The sequence below is a fragment of the Diorhabda sublineata genome, chromosome 6 (assembly GCF_026230105.1).
Source record: "Diorhabda sublineata isolate icDioSubl1.1 chromosome 6, icDioSubl1.1, whole genome shotgun sequence".
Lineage (NCBI taxonomy): Eukaryota > Metazoa > Arthropoda > Insecta > Coleoptera > Chrysomelidae > Diorhabda > Diorhabda sublineata.
In genome coordinates, this window is record NC_079479.1 from 7,748,235 (window position 1) to 7,771,836 (window position 23,602).

At 33.7% G+C, this 23,602-nt stretch overlaps 1 protein-coding gene across 4 annotated transcripts in view; it reads right to left on the minus strand.

Moving 5' to 3' along the window:
• The window catches only part of LOC130445133 (uncharacterized), a 430,540-nt gene that overhangs the window by 323,804 nt on the left and 83,134 nt on the right, over positions 1 to 23,602 (minus strand). Inside the window, exon 1 of one of the 4 annotated variants that reach the window (XM_056780654.1) lies at positions 14,939 to 15,076. The exons of the other annotated variants lie outside the window; for them this stretch is intronic. The gene's annotated coding sequence lies outside the window, so the exon portion shown is untranslated. Of the gene's footprint in view, positions 1 to 14,938; positions 15,077 to 23,602 lie in introns of those variants that run through there. 4 annotated transcript variants of the gene reach the window in all.

Genomic DNA, 23,602 nt, shown 5'->3' on the forward strand with positions numbered 1-23,602 from the left:
TGACATAAAACCAATTTCCAAAAGTATGTTCAATACTTTTTGTTCAAAATACGATTAATTTGTTTAATAAAAATGGAAATAACATTTTGGGAAATTCTCGAAAGTGAAATTAAATTTGAATTAAATGTCCTTTATAAATTTTGCGTTTCAGTTTTGGTGTTCTGTGCCCCTCTGATACTTTTTTGGCCATTTTATTTCATCGAACAATAACTTACCTTACTATTATATCAACAAAAAAAATCATCAACTTGTCTAAAAGATTATTATTAGACATATTATAATAGCGACGAAATGAGTTAGATTAGGTTGGGTTCTAGATTATCTAAGCAAACTTGTTTCATCGACTGTGGTCCAAAATGAGAGATCTTAGCTTTACACAGCTCAGTTCGCTGTTTATTTTCTGCGGATTTTCTTTATTTGCTACGAAGTGAATGTTAAATTACTCAATAAGGTCTGCCAACTAGCGTTACATGGTATCACGAGAATGATAAAACACTACCAATGGGTGTCATCCTAAACGTGAAGCTCCCAAATCTTTATGCAGAAACTTCAAAACTGTGATAGGCTCAAGTAATCTGGAGTGCAGCACGGTATAGGTGTACAGCAATATTAATTTCAGGGACTTTCCCAAACCAAAAAGTCGTTGTTTTGTACAGGAGGTACAAAACACAACTCGAAGCAAGAGTAGCTTTGTGTGGAGATGAAACTAGAGTGAATGGCTCTAATGCTCGGCCCCTTAGCTATAATCTTTCAAGCAGATATATATGCAATTTATAAAACACAAATATACCTGCTGCTATAGCTAACAAACTTTTGAGTTAGTCATAGCGGTCAATCTTACCGCTTGGGTGGTATAAAAATGGAAATTGCTAATGAATAACTATGTCAAGCTTATGTAGGTATCTGTATATCCAGATGTCAAGAGAAATGGAAGGGAGTAGGGTTTGCAAAAAATGTTGCAACGTGGACGCTACCTGTCTTCCCAATTTCCGTACCCAATGATTTCATCAAAAGTCTAATCGAAGAGTTGGAGACAGCTTTTTGACAAATGGTTGAGAACCCTCTTTAAAGGGCTATCCAAGGTACTGAGAGAAAGGATCAGGTAATTCGAAAACTGTGAGTTGTCGCTTTCATTAGACATCATCTGGCGTCTCGTATACGTTAAGTTGGATTTTCAGACACCGTTTTTGATATTCATAATTAAGACACTGTTCACTGCTACCACTGCACTTACACTCGCGATTACAATCTGAAGCGTGTTACTATAACAAAGTGATCGTATTCCATATTCAGGTGAACAGATTAGCTTCCGTTTCTGAAGACGATAACTTGGTTATTGAAACGTGCATCAGACTGTATAGGTACGAGTGTTGGTGCAATGGTAGCAGTAAATAGTGTGTTCAGCACCTAAAAACGATGTGCATCACACAACGTGCTCAATGTCGAAGATGCAAAGGAGAAAACTCCACGTATCGTTCAACTGCGTTCCTATCCGTGGTATTAGAGAGGATATCCTATGAAGAAGTGCGAGAGAACACATGAAGGGGATAAATGTATATAGGTTTGTTCTATAAGCACACGAATTAGGTCTCCATGATTTGTGCGACAACCAATGAATTGTCTTCCATAGAGACCGGACATAATAGCTGAATAACTGAGCGCTCAATTTCATTATCAATTCCTCCGCTTTATGATGAGAGATACACTTTAGGAAAAAAATTATAGACTATTGCCCCATCATCAAATGAAATGAATTGATTGAAATTTCGAGACATTCCGATTATGAATATAAAAAGTGGCTCCTATGAAATTATAAATGATTGCGTTTTGTTGTCATTTCAAACTCTTTACGGCGATTTTGATACCGCTGTAATTAATGATAACAGTTATTATGCAGTTGTTGTGGGCTTATCCAGTATCATTAGGGAAACCGCTATTAATCAAAACTTCCGTTTTGCGCTGTCAATAATTAAATTGAATCTGCTTTTTAATGTAGAATAGCCGACATGTTTTTTGTATTTTTCGACTCAGAAAAGTACACATTGATAATAATAATTTTTGGGACAAAAAATAATGGATCCAAGCATTATAACAAGCTTAAGTATTATATACTGGGTTTCTCAAACTAATTTATAAATGCTATATAGGGTGTTTGGTGCATGAACCGATTTTTTGGTAAGTTAAATAGCTCACACATTAATTTACACAGATAAACTCTACGTTTCAAATATGATGTAGAAATACTTTTTTTAGTTTTTGTTGGGAGTGAGCATAATCGTTCTTTCAAATCATCGTTATATAACGGAATAGCTCATGCTTTTATTGAACCATATATTCTTATACTAGATAAATAATGACTTGATACTGTTCATATTAAAAACAAGCTAAACTGAGCTGAGTTTACGAAGTCGTAAATCTGTCTAAATATTATGAAAAGTGACAACTTCTAAATTCATAGCAAAAAACTTGCAGTTGTTTTGAAATCAGTTTACTTTGAAAAAAGTTCTTAAGTTCTTATACTTTTCAATGATATGCTTAATGACATACAAAAATATTTATTTGTGACAAGATTTTGAGTGTCTATGTATCGGAGAAAACTAGTACACGAACTTCCCAACACTTCAAAAAATACTGACGGTCCATGCACCAAATACTCTGTATCTTAGCTAAAAATTGTGGCGACCAGACCATGTGACTTTGCAGTTAGAAATACTTGATACAGGTACACATTTCTCCCAACAATCTTCCTAAATAAACCGATAATCCGATCCCTGCAAACTTCTCAATGTCCTATTTAAATTAATGCTTCCCGATATACTTCATACACTTTTTGGGAAAAACCAATATAACTGCCTTCTATCTTCACATTGTTACATACTTACATGAAGTCAGGCGAGACGTTTGGAATCGAGGAGAAATTATTTATGTCGATTAGCGATCAGACCTCGACCGACGAGCGAAGCTACGCCGTTCCATAGATTCAGCTCGCACGACGTAGTTTAATCTTTCGTTGGATATATTTTTGTGTATATAGTTTTGTTTAAGTTACCGACCTTTGTTTATTGTGCTACATCTTTACTATCTTTGATACAAAGATTAACGTCCACGAAATAATAAATGTACTCTTATAGTGAAAACACTGGTTTAGTCCTAATAAAGAAGACCTGCTTCAGACCCACTCAAAATAAAAACTTGTGAAAGATATAATTTTCATTTTTCAATATAGCCTATACTGAAACTAAGACATTTTCCTCATCCATTTTTTTCATTTATCATGAACATATCGACTAGTACGCGAGTATTTTGGTTTGAAAACAGTGGGTAACCGCTGGGTATTTAATCTGGAGCATATGGCAAGTACCCAGCAAATTCGAAGCATCTCTGGGATACTTTGGTTGTTGCAAAGACGGGTCTGTGACTAGGTACGTTCTTCTGATGCAACAGACACCTTTGTGCAACTTCCTCCGACTTTTTTATTGCCTCACGCAATTTTTTAAATAAATTGGCATAGTTCATGGTTGAGTCAGTGGCTGAAGCACTCTTATTGGGTGAACTGTAAGGCTTGTCTCTTTCAACTTCGAGTGTGTTTGTACTGAATATTCCCCGATGACGTATTATGCAATTTATATCTCTTTGTTCACCAGCGACGGTAAGGTTCATCCGTGTTATATATAAGTCTACGGCCATGCCCAGGTCGCAATGATAATTGCATTGATTGTTATGTAAATGGACATGTTCGCAACCAGCGACCGCGACTGACTTTGAAAACGCTTTTATGAGCGTTTTGGGACGCTGTGACAAAAACGCTCTTCACATTTTCTTATATCGATGGTCATTTTAGCGATCCAAAGCGACACTCGACATTTCATGAGCATTGTTTTATTCAGTCTGTTAACAGGCAAGATCGCGAGATGTTAAGAGTAAAAAAATGTTTTATCCTTAATACTAAGGTATTTATAAATGAAATTCAAGTGAAGTTAAAGGAGTATTCTAATAGAGACATCAAGGGAAACTTATGGATCGAAGTAAGCAGTATTATATTAACCTTCTTTAACATAAAAACCTCTTTTCGTGATTTCTTAGAATGCCTAATAATATGTGAATCTGTCGACGTGAAAGTCTCTTTCCGTTAACTGGATGAATACTATATCTTCTTTTCCTTCGCTTTTTCCGTAAATACGTCGAAACAATAACAGCCAACAGTACATTCTCTTCCATGGTTTGCTCTTCCACTGACCAGTCGAATTTCGCACCTATTCAAATAAAGCAATTGGTTAGTATGATTGACAGAAGATCTCACTGTCTTATGTCAGATGTTTCCATCTATCTTCGTAGAAACTTTTGACAACACCAAAGTTGTTCTACTATAGCATAAGCCTAGGGTACACCATTTCAGACGTTCAGTTTCAATAGCATCTCATTTGCTGTCTGAGCAGATTGAAATTACTGTGTTTTCATCATCACAACAAATACCTCGACTTGGGAGACGGTGCCGTGTTTCCACCGCTTATTGTTTGTTGTCATTGCAGAATCCTGAACCAAGCCATTCTTCTTGGGTCCATCCGTGTACTAGGTGGCTTCATTTTTCAGTATTGCGGTCTTTATCTTAATATTTTGCACCATATAATTAGAATCAAAAAGGTTATAGGAAAAAAATAAAGCGTATATAAATAACTAGCGCGATTCTTACAACGAGGAGGTACGATATGTGTAACTTCAAAGAAAATATGTCCGTTTTTGCACCTTTTCTTATGTTATAATATCTACCTAACATACAACATGCATGTATCTATAAGGTGTAGACAGAACATTCTTTATTACCCTTGGGAAGCCAGGCGGTTGTCTAGTCCTGGGACTTTGGATCAATGAAAAGTTTTAACTTGATAGTTGAGTTCAACCTCTTTATTTCAATATTCTTTTATCCTTACAAATGGTTTTGCTTGTATTTGGACTGATTTGTTAAAACGATAAGGACTGTATTTAGTATATATTTTGTTTATTGATATATATTTCTAACGATCGAACTAAAACTGGTTACAGACTCTCGTATTCACGGCTACCCTGACTTAGTGAGATCCTCTTCTATATCTAAGGGTGGGAGATGCAATCCTCACTTGTTATATATTACAAGATTTTTTTACACATGGTTCGAGCAAGAAAATTACTAGGAATGGTTTAGAGTATTTGCTAAAATGTAGAACTTAAATTTCATTAATATATTTGACCTTGATATAGTAATATGAATTTAAATAAGTCTTCTATTATCATTGTTTCACTCGAGGACTTTTCTTACCTACAAATTTGTTTCATTTTCGTTACTGTTAGCTGCTTTTTTTCATATTCTGATTTCAAGCTTGACAGTTTTACATGAAAATTATCACTGCTGTTTTTTTGATAAAGACATTACTTTTCGGAATAATTGCAGCGTTCTTTACTATTCCAAATTATCAAGAAATAAAATTTCCCATTCGTCTTCTCTGTCGGACGTTTCACTGTGTAAGTTGGCTTTCGAACAGCAACATTTAATGTGCATTTAATTTCCGCAGTGATAATTTAATGAAACTGCAACAACATGAGCCGTGGATAGTGGAAAGTTTGCATGATTATCTATTCTCTATAAACTGCATTAATCTAATATTCATGAATGTACATAACGAGGACAGTTTGGCCAGCATATTTTATCACAAACGTTGTGTAAGTTGAACATATTTTGTCCGTCAAATTACAGATTTTCCATTTGTGAATAAAATCTTAAATATTTAGAATATGTTTTATTGGAATATTAATTGCAAATAAGAGGCTTTTTACGATTTTGGATTTTGCGTACTAATAAAATTCACTCGGAAACTAGAACAAGTGAATTCACTACTATTTGCAGATGATGTAGTATTTATAGCAAGTACCATAAATAAGATTCATAAGCTATTGAATATATGGAATAAAGAAATAGGAAACATGAAAATGGAAATCCAATAAAAGTCAAGACCCTGAAAAGAAACAGATGAGGATAAAAAATCAGGTGAATCGATGTTTACATATCCTCAAAATAGTGTACTGCAGGGCTTCCCTACATTTTTAAGTGGCGGACCCCTTTTTCAGGCAAAAATCCAGCCAAGCGCGCAGTAACTAGTAAAATTCAGCTTCAATTGAAAACTGTTCAGAAACAATGCTCCAAATGATGACATTAAGTTCGAAGGTGTTCTTTGATTACAAGGAACAAATTGTTCCTAAGCTGCAATGTCTTGTCTTTCAAAAAATCGTTTAGAAGGTAAACTCTCGACCTTCTCCTCCTCCAAACTCTCGGCCCAAAAATTTTCTTCTCGAACGCTCGAATTTGTCGTTTGCAGTAAACATTTTTATAGTTCTTCCTTGCAGTATTTATTTCGTTCAATTTGGAGAAAATAATTGCCAAATAAGCAAGTATTCATTGCCAGTTTTCGACATTAATAATCTCTGCTATTACCGGTATTACAGTCTAACAATAAAGCAAGGACTTAACTGGAACCATCGAACTGTTCGGAAATATTCCCCGAGTATTACGCTCCTTTGTAATGATAAAGCCCGTTTGTAAATTGCTTTGGTTGCACTTACGAGTCTTAGATATTTCACTTCCTAAGGGCACTATAACTAATCGAGTACCTACTTGCAGAGTTTTCGCATAATAGATCCGACGTAGCTCTTCATTTGGCCATCCTCCTTCATCATTAATTTCAAGTTTCCTTGGTTTAAAGGTTGTTGAGAAGTTGCTAGATTTTTCTTTAGCCACTGATCCATGTTGGGAGTAATAAACTGGACAAAAAGCAAATGGTGCACTTACGAAGGAAGTTCAACATCTGGGAAAAAAGAGCGCTGCGCATTCTGATTGGTCGGCTAAGCTCGCATAATTTTTGAAGATCTTGCGTGAACAGTTTATACACATCAAGCGCCGAAAGAGATTTACAGAAAGTTGAGCAGGGAGGCCCCATTCGCCGGCACTAAACTACTTGTGGGTCAACACTTGACAACCGCAGCAGATGTATGCATTGTTGCGAGACCTATTGCAGGACAAGTAAACATATAAGTATTGATATACTCTTTGATAATGATGTGGGTACTATTTCATAGAAAAGCCATTTTTTCCGTTGGACCTGAGTTCTCCAAAAATTTTTTTGGTGTCGGGTCTCTAAAAGAAAATGTTATATGTTATATAAGTTGTCAATATGAAGTCATACTTTGTTAAAGACTGATCACGATATTAAGTAACTTTCCCCTGCATTTAAAACCTAAGAAATTTATTAACCTACTATTTTCTTCAAATTGTTTTTTATTATGATGTTTATATTCGCAGAAATTTTGCGAATGCGAATGCAAATGCGAATATGAAAATATATTCGAATATCCGCGAATGCGAATGGCGAATATTCAGGGATTTTTCGGAAGCTAAGAACAAGATTTGGTGTTTCCTAACGTCGCGTTCAATGTTCGTTGTAAATTTAAATTTTAAAACATGATCATCAAGAACTTTTGACCTTAGTTAGTTTTTTGAGCGTGTATTATTCCATGATATTTATTGGAATTTACTCCTTAAAAATCGATTTGCATATATAAGGGGCCCGGTATGAGAAAAATGTGAGGAGTAAAATCTATCGATGAATGAACTCGTTACGTTTTTGGTGCGCACCGTATGATGTGCAACTTTCTAATTTGGTTGTGAGTGTAGGGTAAAGGGACACGTGCATAGGGTATACTGCAAAGCGACTATACCTATATGTTATTGGGTTTGTTTATTTCTATCAGTGTCGACATACTTATATTGCTGTTTTTATTATAAATATCAATAATTAATATTGTTATTGTGAAGTTTTAATTTTTATCATTGTATTCCGCTAAAGTGAGCTGAAAGTATTTTCAAATAACTATGGCAGAAAGAGGTGTAGCTGATATTGCCAGAACATCTAACAAACACGTGGTTGCAAGGTACGTTATAATTCATGTATTATATGTATGAGCATGTACAATTTGTATTTATTGAATATTTTAATAATTATCGATGTAGTTCATATAAATATATATTTGAAAACAACACATAAAATTAGATAATCAACCCAATATGAATTATCGAGATTATTGACTATTGTAAAAAGTTATAATAAATGTATATGAAATGAATAAATTGCAATATATATATATATATATATATATATATATATATATATATATGGATATTATTTTCATTAATTAACAAATTTACCCTTTTATATAGTATCAATCTTTTTTAAGTTAAATAAACTCTTTTTGCGTCTGGTTAGACTATCGAACTTAAGGAGTAAACTGCAGTCGTGCGTCGGAGCTGACACAAACAATTTTTTTTAGTTGTGCAGTTAAGCAGTTTACATAGGTAAGTCAAAAGTAAACTAAATTAATATTAAAATAGAGAAAACCGCATGTCGATATCTTTTTTCTGTCCCGAGATATCTTAAGGTTGGCCCAAGCGGAAATTGGAACTTTATTCTTATGTTGTCCTACCTGTAGAAAATTAAACTGTTCTCATAATAATATCATTATTGCCGCTACATGACGTGCATTATCTGAATGTAAAGTTGTAAAGTATTTTATGTCAATTTTAATAAAACGCATCACTACAGCTGTTCAAATGATAACTAGGTTAGTTTAGTGGTATGATAACTAGGTAATGTGTCATGATCAACACCAGAGTCTGAATGTTCGAGATTTTGATATGAGGCTGAATTATTGCAAATGGCTATTATGGCTATTACGACCATGATCCTGAATTACTTTCACGAATTTTGTGGACAAATGAGGCTACGTTTCACAGTAATGGTAGAGTAAATCGCCATTTTATGCACTACTGGTCCGAAACGAATCCCCGTTGGATGCCGGAAATCCAACATCAGGGTCGTTGGTCTGTAAATCTGTGGTATAGGGTTCTAGGCGGACAAATAAATGGGCCATTATTTTAATGAGGCAGTTAAAGGAAAAAGGTATTTAGACTTGAGAGACGAATTACCACTTCTTTTAGAGGACAAACACCTAGCCAGTCGTGACATGTTCTCACAACATGATAGTTGCCCGGCACATGTTTTTCGGAGTTGTTTTTGTTATAATTTCTTGCCTTGAAGCTGTAATGTAATCCGTTCCTATGGCAGATATGGCAGACGGCCGTTTTTACCTGGTCATTTTTGTAAACGACGATGTTCTTACTACTACACCAATCTTAACAATATTTGTTTTTGCACTTTTTTGGCAAAACATTTTTCATGATAACATGTCTCATTTCTGGAGATGCACTTAATAATTCATCTTCACTATTTGAATTAACCCTTCTAACATTTGGAAAGAGTGTAGAGTGAAAAACAATCCCTCTCCTGGCTGCGATAGCCGTAGTCACATTTAAGAACAATTTATTATTTTATTTTATTGAACCTTAGCAAATGAATCCAACATTTATTTTCTAAGAAATTTATTGCATCAAGTTCAAATTTCCAACTATGTTTACTTATCGGCCAAAACAATTCCTTTGGGGTATTTTAAGAGAGGAATGATGTCGACAGGCAAATATTTCACGCCCTTTATAGTATATACCTATACCAGACAGGTTGATTTGAAAACGATTAGTAAAATGTTTTCTGGGAAAAATGATAATTAGCTTCATTTTGCAAGAGGGTAATGTAAGATTAAAATATGAGGTATACATAAATGGTTATTGACAAGTTTCAGTTTATAACAAAAAGTCCTATAAAAGAAAATTCCCAGTACGCAATTGCATACCTAGCGCAGTGTTTGTCACAGAAACATTTACAAAACATTAGTGAATATTCAATATGTCGACCTTTGAAAACTATACTCCAATAAATAAAGTGAAGACGCATGCAATCTGTTAACGAGAAAGCCATGGCCTTAAATGTATATGGCGCATTAAAATATCAGTACACTTCAGTGAGTGTGGATGATCTAACAAATATGTGTTCGAAGCTGACAGGTCTAGGAAAATCAATGGTCTACAAACTTCTTAAGGAAAGGAAAACAAGTGGAGGTTTAAGTGGTCCAAAGTCTCGGTCAGGATGGCCAAAGGTTTACATCGATGAAGATTACAAATATGCAATCCGCAGGAAAGCCCACTCATTTTACTTTAAAAAGAAAATTCCTACCATTGATCAAATTTTGCCGTGCTTTTTGGAAGACGGATGGCCACCAATCAGCAAAAATAAGCTTTGGCAGGTTCTACATGAACTAAATTTTTGTTGGGAAAAACAATTTAATTTAAAATAGGTTATATAAAATTTAAACAATTTATCCACTAGTTCTTAGGAATAAAATACATGTATATAATGCAAATATGTACATACTTTAAATATGTTACGGGAAATATTTGTAAACTGTTGTATATAATATAGGAATGTGTAGTTTAGTATATTTTGTATTTTTATTTTTCATACTAATATGTATATACTCGAATTTGTAAATAATTAAATAAAAATAACTGCATATATTAAAAAGTAATAATATTTTATTAATTACGAAAAACCCATTGCAACGGCTATGATGGTAAGGGAGATTCAGAAGTTGGTGTGAAAGTATTAAATAGAGAAAGAGAAATAAAGATATCCTTCAATTGTGGAAAGAAAAGGATGGCCATTCGGATTAACTAGGTAACCGCTTACATTTTAGTACGGTCAATTATGGGAAAAATATATCTCTGTCCAGTTACTTATTTATCATTGGCATATTTAAATATTCCAAATTTTGGACGTAAAGTACCGTAATAAAAATTTCAGAGTATTGCATTTATAATGAGCATTTATTACTCTACGCTCTTTCCAAATAGAGAATAACACGGAATTTACATTAATTAGGTATTAATTTAACAACGTCAAAAATATTCCACTTCTTCCCTGAAAAACTATAATGGAGTATTTTCGATCGGCTTGTACAGAAGTACAGAAAAATCTTAATATTCGGTTCGTTAATAATTGAAAGAGTCTTTTCCAATTCATTATAGTGAGTTATTAGGAATAGTTGAATAAATAATATATAAATTAATGTGAGCATATAAAAACATGTTTGCACAACATACAAAAGGCTAATATTAGTAGTATTCATTAATTTTATTTCCAAATAAATTGGGTAGAGCAATTTTTAACACGCGTAGATCGAGAGATATATTTCAATCTAAACGAATTGGGAATGTGTGAGTTATGGATTGCAACAACAACAAACTTTTCAAATTTGTCATCTTTCTAGTAAGTTTCAGCACTTACGCCGTGACTCGCTTGGGTAAACACATTAAATATTTTCACTGTCGAGGAAGATGATGACATTTAGGATTATTACCAATGTGGTAGTATAAAACGTTTCCCACACGCTATCTTATCTAATGTAAGGTACCTTAATGTCTATCTTATCCGTACGAGTGGTAACGGACGCTACTGGATATTGTTGTTAGAAGTTGTAACAAAGTTACTATTTTTCTAAGACGTAAAAGCAATGACATTACCCATTTTTAATGTAAATTTATTTATCCGTTATTTTTCAACGTAAAAATGTAATTCCATTTCGAGTATAATCAGAGAAATAGCCAGGTATAATGTAAAATATAGTTCGGTCCCGAAATTAATATTTACAAGTTTTATTCAATCTCTCGCTTCGAAACTCAGGAAACCGTAGCCAAACCAACTTTACCTTTCACACCGCTAGAGAAAAAGAAGCGCTTACAGCGATAAAAGTGATGGTACCAAGACCAGAAGGGTTATGGAGGTACTGGCCACATAGGATAATGTATTCATTTGTTTTGTTGTTTTTTTTTTGTCAAGAAGTCGTTCCGCCGTCCTCAACAAAGCAAGAAGCCAACCAAGGAATATCGTTTAAGTAGAAGTCCCGACCGGAAACCACGCAGATCCAACGGATTAGTAGAACTGAAACAGCGGTAGCAGAGCGAAGGCTAACAGCCGTTAACCACGCAGTCTATAGCGGAGATACGGAGCAGAGTAAGTGCCCCGAGTTTTACAAGTCCGTCAAAAGGTTTCTGTACCAATCCGCCCAAATTTAGTTGGAGAAACTCTGGTGAGCAGATATAACAGAATGAATTGTGAGTGATACTTCAGTAATAGTGTCTGTAACAAATGCCGACTCTTCTGTTTTAAAATTAATTTTTTTCAATAATTTTTTTAAAGAAAGATGATGTTTCGACTTATTTCAGTCTTTTTCAAAATATGATATTTACACTGACAATTTGCGTATTCATATTAATCACTAGATCACTTACATCATGAATATCAAAATAAGAAAAATGAATTTTTTCTTAGATCTTACATCTCAAATATGTAGCAGTAATCAATTAAATTATTTGTAGTTTTAATAATTGATTACTGCTACATATTTAAGATGCAAGGAAAAATGCATTTCTTAGACCTTTTGACATGTGTGTTTCTAAATGTTCTTGATTTTAGGTTTCTTCTCTTTCAAAACTAGTTTTTTTATTAATTTTTGAAAGAGAGATAAAAATTGACGTTTCGATTAATTTTAAGCTTTTATCAAGATATTTTCACTAGAATTTTTTCATCTTCCTCTCTGCTTAATTTTCCGATCAATTAGAAAATTTGAATTAGAATTTATGTAACGTTACACCTTTTAATTTTTGGATAAATTTCCTGCACAATTTAATGTTTATCGTCTGTACCTAATTTCCTTCACTCAATTTCCGAAAAAACGACCCGTTTCAATGCTTATTTCTTCATCAAATTTTCTTGTGGGATTTTATTAGAAAATATATTTTATGTCCTATACTGACAAAAGGCATTTCAGAAAACGAATGAAATTAAATTCATTTCGGAATGAACCACTTGAAAATGATGTTATACCTGTAATTAATTTTCTTTGATAAATGTTGGTGTATTCTCATAAATATTACCACTTTTCAAGAAAATAATTTCAACGCTCTGGCCTAACTTTTGTCTTTATAAAATTATTAATCTAATATTGTGAACCCCGTGTGCATCAGAAATCACGTGAAAACCAAATAATTGGATGAATTTTAATTTTATTATCCAAAAAAGCAAATTTTAATAAATAATGTATGTCGAACAAGCAATAAATTTTTTATATAAAGAAAAAAGTATCTTGGTTCATTATCAACAACACAAATGGTTTTGGTCGAAATAAATAACTGGAGATGAACTTGAAACCCTGCTAGAAAACGTTCTTGACATTCAAAATTGTTCAAATCATTCTTTTTGTAGACTCTTCACGGAAAAAAATTATAAAGTGAACTTTCAGGGTGTCGATGTGTGGAAAACGCACAAAATGTTTCTATTAGAGATAAGTTTTTTAACATAACGATGATTTCGTTCTTTATCAAACTATTAGCTGACTTAAACAACTCATATATAAGAATTTATCAATCCAAATATGAATTTATCATACGAAATTTTTCGAAGATTTATTCAAATTTTGTAATATAAAAAGCAATTATCAAAATACCGATAGAAACATACAAGAAATTGATAAAGTAGAATAAGAATTTTTCTCAAATTTTATAGATCTTCTTTATTTTTAACTAATTTCTCATTACGTACAATACCGGTCAAAGGTTTTTACCCACCCTAAAGTTTACGTGCTACATAAGTAATAAAAACAATACTATCGATTTTGATATTCATATTTTTAAGGAACATGTACAGATAAAAATATAGTAATAAAAAAACTACAGTATGTAACTGTTACACATTTGAATTTTTGATTCACTTATGTAACCCCTTTTGCTTTTATTATTTCAGATTAACTTTTAGCTGCGATGTTCAATAAGTTCGATAGTCAAGCTCCTTATAATAACTATTAACTACCGACATCACAAAATTTATGACATATCAAGCTAAGTTTGGAAACAGAAAATAATTCGAGGTATCCAAATCTGGCAAATAGGGTGCATCAGGTAGCAATTCAAACTTTAATTCATCAATTTTGTTCATTGTGGTAACGGATGTGTGACCTGATGCATTGTCTTGATGAAACAACACTTTAGCAAATGCGGCCGTTTTTGCTTGATTTTTTCGCTTAAACTTTGCTATAAAATCGCTTAATACTCGCCGTTAATAGTTTTTCCTTTTTGAACATAGTCCATGAAAATTATCCCACGTGCATTAAAAAACAACGACGCCATGACCTTTCCTGCAGATGGAACTGTTCTCCCTTTTCAGTCCATTGTTTTTATTGTTCTTTTGTTTCGGATATGAAGTGATGGACCCACGTTCATCTATGGTTATAGAACGACCCAATAATGCGGCTTTATTTCTGTGAAATATACCAAACACTCGATGGAAACATTTTCACGACACTACTCGTATTTTTGTTCCTTTGTAAGTAAACGCGGTACTCATCTTGTGTAATAGCTCATGTCAAAGTGATCAATTAATATGCACTTTCTTAAATGTCTACTATGTCTGCTAGCTTCAATCGACGATTATCCAGTACCGTTATGTGGGTTTTCTTCAACATTTATGAAGTCTTCACCTCATTTGGTCGACCACTGTGAGGCTGGTCTTCGCAGGTCGTAAGACCTCGTTTAAACTCTGTTACCCAATAGTTTACTGTTGCTAATGAAGGAGCAGTTTCACCCAGAGTAGAATCTTTTATATTGGTTGGTCTAACGCCTTTCAAATAAAAGTATTGTATCACGTAACTGTGACCATTTTTATCCATGTTTACAAATTCACTGAAAACGTTTACTATTGATGACTATAAAACAAATATTAAACAACGTAGCGTCTTGAAACTTGGAACATGTTCTGTATAGATTGTGTACTTTCTAATATAGTGGTATTTTTCAAGCAACTACCGCCATCTCCAGGTCAGGCAGAATACTTTTGGGACCATCCTCGTAGCTCTTTTACAGAATCTCTTCAATTCTTACCTGATCTGCAGTCACCATTTCTCCAAAACATACCTTAAACATCACCGAATCTTCGCCGTATTTTATAGTCGAAATTACACATGCATTTAACATCCGTTTCTTCCTTTGACCTGCGCACAAACACTCTACTCTTAGACACAAAGGCGCCAATCTTTGACTCATCATTCCATAACTACCACTCCACAACTAATCATGCAGTTGTGTTTTTCCGAGGCCGCTCTGAACGTTCTTACAACTCAAAGAGCTACCTGGAAGAAAACTACAATCATAAACATCGAAAAAATAATTCATAACTAAAGATTGATAAACAAATTAACCGGTATTTGCAAGTTTTAATTTGTTGCACTCATCGACAAAATATAAATAACTTTTATAAAATAAACAAATAACGGACACTGTTATTTTTGGTTAACAAAATGAAAAGAAAAACTTGATAAAGTTTATTATTTTAAAATTTAATGAATGGATTATAGAGTGGGCAAAATTTTTTGACCGGTAGTATATATTATATACAGATATTTCTTAAGACATCGTGCCCCGCTGGGAACTTCCAAAACTATGTGCTTCCAGCTGCCAAACAAGCATTTTGGACTGAATCTTTTGACGTCACAAGTTAAACTATGATGCTTGTCCAAGTGTTTGAACCTCTGCAGTTTTTTCCTCATCCATGCACTAGCGGCATTCCGATTGTTTCGTGATGTCTAGAAGATGGCATCTTTGACCATGACAGGTATCAGTTGTTGTTAAGAGAGGCAGAAAGCCTTTCCGTGTGTGCTCTAGCTTGGCTCATGCAAGGTGTCTCTATCCATCCTCAGATAGCCAACTATTTTTGCTATATCCAGAGTTGTTTTTTGACCAATTGGTAAATTTTTTTATAAAAATTTGTAGAGAGAAAAGGGAGAGTCAGCCTCGTCGTTAACTCTGTTGTCTGAATGATCGGGCACCTAAACGAACAAGAGTTTGTAGAGCTCATCGTATCAGCTGTTATAGCTTTTATGGAAGGTGTTTGTATTTATTTTTATTATTTCATTAGCAGCCATTTCTTTATAGAATAGTGATTTTTATATTGAAGCCCCAATATTACGCCAATTGATAGTTCCGAGCGCCAACGGTGGCATCTTTGGCGTATTGGCTCCAACTTGTGAACAATCTTTCTACAATGTGACGTACTTGAAGCACGAATTATTTCTTCATTTTCATTTGTTGAGTTATTGTTCTTTTTATACAAAATATTTTCCAATATTCATACAGTTCACAAAGTACTGACCTACCACAACATATAATTTTCATAAAGAAATGCCATTACAACCAAAATACGTGCTTTTTCTAATTTCCTGATCAGGCATTTTATTATTTAACTCATCACTTTGGACTTAATAGATAATAATAATTTACTACTATCTTATTATCACCCCATCCCATCCCTCTATTTCATTAAGCTTATGGCTTGTTGATACCGTATGTCGAGGATAGATTAAACTAATCATAGGAAATATGTAGAGAATGACAGTAAATTAAATTCATATATGCACCAACGCCTTTATCTGTGTAGCTCTTCGAATTTGCGGCACTTCAATCAACTCGGATAATGAAATGATTCGAACGTATTAATATGACTGATAGGAAAGGGATATTCATTTTTGATGTTACATTTGAGCCGATTTTTGTGACATATAAAATGAAAATTTGAGTTTCCAAATCAAATAATCAATAACTAATAAATTATTCAAAATAAAAAACACATAAGTTCAGTATGTGAATTTTTTGTCTTTCATTAAGATAGCTACTAATTTACACACACTTAAAATTTCAAAAGTTTGAAATATTAAACGACATTTGTAACTAAGAATGCTTCAACATAAAGAAATTATTAAATATAGTTACTGAAATGTTTTTTGTCAAAAGAATTCTACCCTAGAACGTTCTTCGCTAAATATTTAAGGGGTTCTTGGAACTGTTTACTCGTTAGGGCTCAATCTTAAGCTGCATGTTATGCACATTCGATTTCTAAGAGTTACTACCATCGAATTCACTATTTCCACTCCCTCATTATTGGAAATGTTATCCATATCAAAATTGATAATATTTTAATCCATTGATACATCTATAGTTGTTTCCCATTTAAGAAAAGTTATTTGTTATGCACGTGTTGGAAAGAGTTTGTGGTATTTAAAGAGTTGTCAGGAAATGTTTTTGCTCTGTTGGTTGAAATATCAATATGTTGATTTTTACAAAGAACTATCATTTTCACACAGGAATTTCCCTTTTCATTCTAGTTTCCGCTTGACAATGAAAATATTAGCTTTCTTAGCAATAATGATTTATGTAAAATGACTTTAAGATACCGGTCGTAGGAAAAATCTTTCTCACCCTTTAGATCATGCTGGTAGCGACTTTTCGAAAGTTGAAAAATTGTCAAAAAACTTCTAAATCTACGACACCCGACAATGTAAATGTAGTTCTCAAGCCGTTCAAAGAGAAATTTTACCAACTTCATGTCTCAAACCTTGACTCAAATATCTGAAGGATGTTATATGAATCAACTCTTAGCATATCATCTGAATATAAAATATTTTTGGAACGTTCCGTTATCAAATTTTCGATGAGTGTCAGAAAAATGGATGTAGGTTTCGTCCATATAGATATGGATCAACGCTCTCCACTATTGTTTTATTTATGGTAAAACCATTGTCTTATATTATCTAATGTTATGTCTCTCCATCAGTAACTTAATATGTCCATTGTTTTGTAAAGGTACTGAGGTTTTGTCCGTAGCTCGGTATATTGAGGGTAAATATCTGATTCGACATTCCTCTTCCTTTCTTGAGCCTCTTGCTATTCTATATATTATCACTTATGAGCTATAAGTAAAAACTGTCTACAAATTTACGTTTCACGCCCCTATGACATTACTATTCATAAAATCCAAACTCGTTTGGGATTGCCTACAAAAATTAAACGAGCTAAACAAGAAAAATAAAATTATCCTACAATGTATTCCGGAACACATAGAAGCCAAGGAAATGAAATAGCTGATAAGCTCGCCAAAGCGGGGGCAGACAAGCCCTTCATGAGACCTGAACCCTTCTGTGGTATCAGCTACAAAACATTGGGAAGAGCACTGGAAAATAAGGTAGGAACTGAGACAGGCAGAGACTCTTCTGGAAAAATGTAACCAGATAAGATCTGCTGAATGTATCAATCTAAGTAAGAATAATCTACGAATACTAACAGAAGTTCTATGGGGCACTGTCGCCTCAACAAACACCTGATGACGCTAGATCTAGAAGATAATGCGGCGTGCAGATTTTGTTACACAGAGGAGGAAACCGCTATCCATCTTCTCTCAGTGTGAAACAATAAGGAAAATTAAAGTTATCCCAAATTCTGAATGAATCTCCAAATCGGGATACATGGATCAGCAGTAAACAATGGGTTTGCCAGTATCGCACAATAGATCTTCATATACATGTGTATGTGTGCGTGTGTATGTCAAACAAATTATATGTGGTTATTTTCGCTGTGTTGTCATCCCAGTCAATAATTGGCAACGACAACAAGTCTATTTTTGGAATAATGTTGGCACAATAATACTGTATAAACATGAGTAAAATATTATGTAAGGGCTTGTTTGTATATCTGCTTGATTTACATATTTATCGACAATTCTTACTACTTTTGAATCTATCGAAAACAGATCGTCCATTGTGTTCTCTGTGGATTTGTTATTCTCTCTCGTACCTGCATAGTGAATGTAAACCATCCAATCCATTTTCATGACAATTTTCAGTAAAATGCAAACTTTGCCGGCTAGCCGGGCGATTATAATTCAACGATTAGTCAGAATCGTAGCATGACTAGCGATGTTAACACTTAATAACAATGAGCGTCCGTTGTCAGCGAATTGTCGGCAACTAGTTTAGTAATTCGAAGTTCTTCCTTCCATTTCCAGAAAGATTTATTTGGTTTAGGAAACGTTAATATATTACCGCCGTTAGCTAGTTGAATATTTCATACTAACGAGACATAATCTATGTCTATGTGAAAACCGAGAGCTGGAAATTTGTAAATAAGATAAAAGTTGTTGGAATTTTTATTGAATTTTTTACCTCGTTACTATTAATTTGGCGTCAAAAAATAACTAAAATAATATGAAAATAAATTATATTAAGGTCAAAGGAAAACTATTGGAGATAATCAAATTGTACGTAGTGTAAGTACTTCTACACTTGTGAAAGTACAAGTACAAGCATCTCAAAAACCATTAGACTTAGCTTTATAATGAGGGGTGTATGTTGTTAGTGAGTTACTTTTTTGGTATAGAGAAAATTTGAAATGGAAAGGAACTTTAAACAATGAAAAACGGTTAATACAAGCTTAAACTTGTTCAAATAATTTATTTGAAATCACCATGAAATCAATATTTAGTGTTCCGTCCTCCCTAATAACAGCTTCCAATCTGTTTTTCATAGATCGAATAAGTTTCTTCATTCTATCTTGTTCGATGCTATCCCATTTTTCAGTGAGCGCCGTTTTGAGGTCCAATTTCATGACTGGAGCAGGACTCCTAGCCGAAACCTTTCTCTTAATTTCAAACCATAAATGCCTGATAGGATATCAGGCTACGCGCTGGCCAATTTATGGTGGTAATTCGGACATCCTGTAAATACTGCCGTACGGAACCTGCAATATGTGGACGGGAATTATCCTACATTAGGATGAAGTTTTCGCTGATAAAACTGACATAGGAAAAAAAAACTGAAATTTCTTCTGTGTACTGATTCGCTGTTAAACCCCCTGCCCAACCGCCAATTTCAATAAGAACCAATTCGATTTTTGCTTCCATTGAATTGCCTGCCCAAACCATCCAGGAACCTCCTCAAAAACATTACGCGAATTTTTTTCCAGGTCTTCTGTAGGCTCATCCTCTTCTATCCCTACCATGCAGGCACGAACTGCTTTCGTCTGATAAGAAAACCCCATTAACGTGTTCTCTGGCAAATGCGGCTAGTAACTGGCCTTTTGAGCTCAAGGTTAGCTACCTGAAGTCTTCTTCTGACTGTACAGCCATTCCTCGTGTTTCTCTGAACTCTTGTTGGAATTGAACGCCAGCGAGAGTCCAATTTCTCAGCGATTTGCTGGCAATGAATAGATCATCTCTCTGGTGTATGCACATTTTTTCTTCCGGAACCGCATCTTCGACTAATGACGTTAAGCTATGGAAACAGCAGAGTGACCTGGCCTTGTGGCAATAGTGTGACGCTGGAGAAGCTTTATCACTTGTTGAGTTCATTTTCAGATAGAATTCTTGTTCGTTGTCAACGGAGATGTGTATCAGTTTACGTTTGATGACTAACTGATACTGGTGAGTCAGGTAGATAACCTTTTATCAGGGTCACTTACACTTAATTGGCACAAAGTGACGTTACGTTGGAATCAAAATGTGAAGTTTAATGTATGCTGTATACTTGTTATAAAGTTTATTTTGATTCAAAAAGTAATATTTGAAACAAAGACATGTCTATAAATGTATTACTTATATGGTTATTGAATTTATCTGTTGAATTTCACATTCTAAAGGCCGCGTGCAGTTTACAAAGAATATAATTTCCTGCCTGCTCCGTGGAATAAGAAATCATTCAAAATATGATTAGCAAAATTATGAAATTTATCAATTTAATAATATTATTTCTGTGAGCGAATCATATATAGGTAAATGTTTTAAACCTATACATTTTGCATTATATGGAACTACCCCCTTACATATAACACATAAATAAGGGGTTTTGTATCTGAATATTTCCAACCAGACTAACTGTTTTTGTTAATCGTTATAAAAGTGAATCGACAACAAAAAACAACTTTAATTATTTGAAAAATATAGAAAATGTGTGTTATTTTGTGATTGACGACTTTCATTTACTATATTTTAAATTAATTTTATCTTCTTGACCCTATGGTCTCCATCCTGCTTAGCCAAGTCTTTTTTTAAATCAAAGTATTTAATAGCTATTTCTTTGGTATTCCAATTAGAGTTTTTGCTTGTAGCGACAGATCTAATAATAGAAAGTACAATATTTTTGGGACTAAATTGGAATAATAAGCATCTGTACTTATGACTCATGGAAGTAATCTATCAAAATGACACCTTTAGCATGTTAAAATACGATTAGATTAATTTTTCTTGGTTAAAGATTGCATCTTGAATTTTTTTCACAAATAATGAATCTCGATATTTCCACTCTTTCCTCCTGAATTTTTGTCCATAACTTATTGGTAGATCCATAACTGATATTTTATTATTAATATTGCATTTCTGTGTCTTGTTTATGCTGCTTTAAAAAACAAACGAATAAAAACGAATATAAATTTCTTTTCGAGTATGGTGGTGTGCATCTGTTAATTTTCGTCATTGTCCACTGAGCGAACATGTTTTTTATGATTTGTCGGGTAAAACTATTGGTCTAATAGTCATGCGTTGATTTTGCAACATTTTGTGTGGTAGCAGTTAAATAATTTGCTTCCAAAAAAGTCGCGCACCGTTTAGAAAAGACTATCAGAAATTTCGATTATGGCGCGACGCAAACAAAAATTCCGAGTGTAGCAAAAGAATCATCTATCTTGTGATCTACATATTTGAAGTTGGAGGTCTGTTGCGTGTAGATAAAAATGTTGATATTCCGAAATATTCAAGACTTCGCTTTCATTCTCATTATTGGTTATGCTGGTGCTTCTCGAAAAGAAGAGCTGACTAAGATGTCTTTAGACGATCTTGGAATAAAAGCTGATGTTATTATGGTATATATAATTAAAACAACAGTGATAAATAAAAAGAAGATAATCGAAAGAAAAATATTAACAACTCTACTCTGACCAAATATTACAAGTAATAGAGATAGAAGATTGAAAAAAATAAAGAAATAGTAGAAGAACTGGGAGAAAAAAATATAATAATAATGTTTATAAAAATACAATGACTAACTTGGGTAGGATACATCATGGTCAAGAGGCAGACCAAGAAATACCTGGAGAAACCAAATTGAAGAAGTCACCAGAATCCTAGAAATAGCAGACTGGAAAGCAAAATGCAAAAAAGTGAGAAACGAAGTCAGGACTAACGAAAACGTGTAACAAAAAGAACAAAGGAACTAAACCAACCAAATAAAGGGATTTGTAGGCGCGGAAAGCAATAGCCATAATTCAATAGATTTAGCGGCATAATGATTATAATATTTAAAACGAAAAACAATATGTCAAGGTTATTTGCAATTACACAAGATTTATGGATTGAAATTGTAAAAAAATATATTGATCTGAAACCCACTACCTTAACACTTATCTCCCATTGAAAAATTGCCAGGTTTCATCGCTCTATATGTGAAATTGCCTGATTCTGAGCATTATACAGGTCACTGTTTTCGGAGGACCAGTGCCAATAACTTGGTTACATTAAGGTTGGAGATCTTCATTTGTTACGGAGGGCTACAGTGACAATTTTATCAAATAAAAAATGGAAGTAGTTCAAATGTTTTCTTCAGAGAGATCTCAACTATCAACATCATTTTCTTCATGTTCACAACAAATCATCATCCTACAGTATTAAAGCTACTAGTGACTAAAACGCTGGACAAAATTTCGTGGCAACTGGAAATCAACCAAATATAACTGTGAATACGAAGGACCGCAAACGTTATCATCAAAGTATTCACAAACTGTATGATTCACAAATATATATGCATTTCCATTTGAAAATTAACTGCGATAGTTTAACCAACAATACCAATTTTCGTGATCTAGCACTAAACTAGGATGTGTAATGGTTTTTGATGCAATTCTCGTAGGTTGTCCAAATCAGCTTATCAGATCTATTCAAATAGAAGTAAATTCCATGACTCATCATCATTTTATTCAAAACGCACAGCGGTTCCAAATGTCGAACACGTGGCCATAAGTAGAAGAAATCGAGATAATTTATTGAGTATTGAGATTTTTTATACGGTGTTTTAAAGGAATACGACAACAGTTTTTTAAAAAACTAAATGGCTTCTTGAAAATGGCAGCCCGAAATGTGGTGAAAAATCATTATATTCTTATCAACATTCGGTATACGAGGGTTTTCGATGTAGCTGATTACGAATCCGTCAACAGTTTTTCAAAAACAAAATGGCGAATTTATAACTTGTCGTGCAAAAGTAGTACAAAACCCGAATTCGCAGGTATTCGCAGCTAATTTTAATATATTTATGTTCTCCACAATATATTAACAAACTTTGAAAAAAAAAATAACTTTTCGGTGTTGAAGACGTTATCAAGAGTTCTTTCAAAAAAATTCGTTGATTGAAATCACGTTCGTCAAGTTGCTAAATTGTCAAATCCCATGAGGATGGAATTTCGACTGACATAGGATGAGCTGTAGCCTTTGACGTACTATCTCCAAGGCTACATCGCCTAGTCGTGTTTGAGGACTGACGATTTGTCAACATATTGCGGAGTTCACGCTATACACGACGATGTAGTTCTTGTAACTGATCCTGTCGCACGAAATGAGTTTATAGAAGAAAAAAAAAATGATTTAAAATATATTTATCAACATCAAACACTCGATGTTGCATAGTGTCTAGCGCCATTGCTACTAAAATTGGGCGTTTTATTCTACCAAATTATGCCACTAAACTGTTATTCATCGTGTATATATAA